Source organism: Eleutherodactylus coqui, unplaced genomic scaffold (assembly GCF_035609145.1).
Source record: "Eleutherodactylus coqui strain aEleCoq1 unplaced genomic scaffold, aEleCoq1.hap1 HAP1_SCAFFOLD_19, whole genome shotgun sequence".
In the NCBI taxonomy this organism is placed as follows: domain Eukaryota; kingdom Metazoa; phylum Chordata; class Amphibia; order Anura; family Eleutherodactylidae; genus Eleutherodactylus; species Eleutherodactylus coqui.
Window position 1 is genome coordinate 5,709,620 of NW_027102012.1, and position 3,040 is coordinate 5,712,659.

Consider the following 3,040-nt stretch of genomic DNA (forward strand, 5'->3'; position numbering starts at 1 on the left):
GATTTACGCGGCGTAAATCCGTTCGTGGGAAGGAGGCCTAATGGTGTATCGTGGTCATACTACATCATACGGCCAAAGGCTGTACAGTTAGAGCTTCCCAAAGCAGAGCGCATGACGGTCCTAGAGGTGCAAAGGAAGAACAATGGTGGCGCCCGACTGTCCTGCATACGTTCTTGTGCGGAATCAGGAATGCGCCTTTCCTTCCAGTTATGGCTGTGGCTCAGGGCTTATTCAGACGACCGTATATCGGCCGGGTATTCACGCCGGCCGATATACAGCGTCTCTCTCTGCAGGGGGAGGAGGCTGGAAGAGCCGGGAGCAGTGCTCTGACCTCCCGCCCCCTCTCCGCCAACTCTCCGCCCCTCCACACTATTTGCAATGAGGGAGATGGGACGGGGCGGAGCTAATTCCAGGAACTTAGCCCCCGCCTCCATCCTGCCCCTTCTCATTGCAGATAGTGGAGAGGGGGCAGGAGCTCAGTGCAGTGCTCCCGCCTCTTCCAACCTTCTCCCCCTGCAGAGAGGGACACCGTATATCGGCCGGCGTGAATACGCTTACAAATAAAGAACGTATCTAGCTGCCTACACGCGGGTGAGTGCGATCTCAGGTGGAGAAATTCGGCCCCATATTGCGCTCGTCAATGTGAATTTTCACAGCAACGTGAGGCATTTTACTGACAAAAGTGTCTCCCATCCTTTCTGTGGAGCAGTGATCCTCCGCCAAGTGTTACCATTGTTTTCAATGGGTAACCTCGCATCACACTTACGTACACCTCGCACGCCGTGCAATGCAGTTTCCTGTTCCATTGAAAACAGTGGGTGAAGCGTTCCAAGGGTCGCAAAAATATAGCACATTGTTTCCTGCACCGCATTGTGAACAACTCACTGCAAGACGCACAGATCTGGCGCTACTATGAGGCCCATTTTTTTGAATGGAGTCCTATACGTGAGCGATCGCAGCAAGTCGTATCTTTTTCTGTTCCTCGGAACGCATCGCCCATTCCTTTCAATGGAACAGTAAAACACATGACAGTGTGCAATGTGAGGAATCCCACTGAAAACAATGGGAACCGCTCATCCTCCGACGTGGCAGAGGATCGCTGCTTTACTGAAGTGATGGGAGGCGGTTTTGCCATAAAAACATTTGGCATCGCGGTGAGAATGCACGTTAGCGAGCGCAATATTGGGCTGAGAAACTCCGGATGATATCCGCCCGCCCATGTGCAGGTAGCCTAAAGTAAATCTTATGGATTGCTTTTTTGTACATGTATGATAAATGTTAATAACATATATATTCTTTTATAAATGTATAGATTCTTTGGTGTCTTCCGTTATATATTTGATAACTATCAAAAAATGACATAAACCCCTTAACAACACAGGATGTAAGATTACGTCCTCCACGTTTGGGGTATCCATTGAGGGAGATCATGGGGTGATTCCCTTTCATACAGCGCAGGTGCCGTCTGTTTCTGACATCCGCCTGCAACATCCATCGGCCAATGTTCCAGCGGGCCGTGCGGGTGTCATGGCAGCTTGGGGCCTTCTTGAAGGCCCCAGGACTGTATTAGCAAAATGCCTATCAAACCATGCCTGAGGCATGGCTTGATAGGATGCCTGTTAGGCCTCAGTCAGACGGGCGATTTTTCGCACAATTTGCGCATGCGTCTGTCGATTTTTTTATTTTTTTTTTAAACCATTGCTTTGCAATGGTATCGGACACATGAGCGCTTTTTATGCGCTCGTCCGATAAATTATAGAACAGAAATCGCAGATCGCACCTATGTGCGATCTGCGATTCCTGTTCTCTTCTCTATATGCGCTCAATGGGGCCGGCGGCAGCAGCGCCGACCCCATTGAGAACATATAGAAGACAAATCATTCTTCTCTGCCACAGCTGTAACAGCTGTGGCAGAGAAGAACGATGTTTGCCCATTGAATTCAATGGAGCTGGCAATACAGCCGGCTCCATTGAAAGCAATGGGCTGCCGGACAGCGCTGGATGAATTGTCGGGAAGGGCTTAAATATATAAGCCCTTCCCTGCAATTCATCCAGAAATGTGTTAAAATAAAAAAAAAATATATAAATATATATATATATATATATATATATATATATATATATATATATATATATATATATATATATATATATATATATATATATATATATATATATATATATATATATATATATATATATATATATATATATATATATATATACTCACCTTGTCCCAGGAGTCGGAGTTCAGCACGGCCGGCCTGCAGTGGGTGTGAAGGGGGTGTGACTCAAAGCTGCCCCTGATTGGCTCAGCGCTGAGCCAATCAGAGGCAGGTCTCACTCACACCCATTCATGAATTGGCTCAGGCTGAGCCAATCAGGGGCAGGTCTGACTCACACCCACTGCAGGCCGGCCGTGCTGAACTCCATCTGCCGGGACAAGGTAAGTATATATATTTTTTTTATTTTAACACATTTCTGGATGAATTGCAGGGAAGGGCTTATATATTTAAGCCCTTCCCGACAATTCATCCCGCGCTCGCCCACAGCACATTGCTTTCATGGAGCCGGCTGTATTGCCGGCTCCATTGAATGCAATGCGCTGGACAGCTCCAGCCTGTTTCTAATGAAACGCGGCTAGGAGCAGCTTTTCGGGCGATTTTTGGGCATCGGTCACGCGATTTGCGGATGCGCATCCGTCATGCGATCCGCAAACCGCGCGAAAAAACGCCCGTGTGACTAAGGCCTTAGAATGCGGTATGATGTTATGCTATGACAGTACATCATACTGCAGGAGCAATCAAAACATCACTAGTTCTTGTTCCCTCGGGGGACTTAAAAAAAAAAAAAAGTCATTTTAAAAAAGTTTTACTAATTATGAAAAAAAAAAAAAACGGTAATAAAAGTAAAAAAAATCCTTTTGCTATTTTATAATAAAAGAATCGAAATAATAAAACAAGAATACATGTTTCGTATCGCTGTGCCTGCAAAAGTCTGATCTATCAATGTAAAACATTATATACTCCGCATGGTGAAC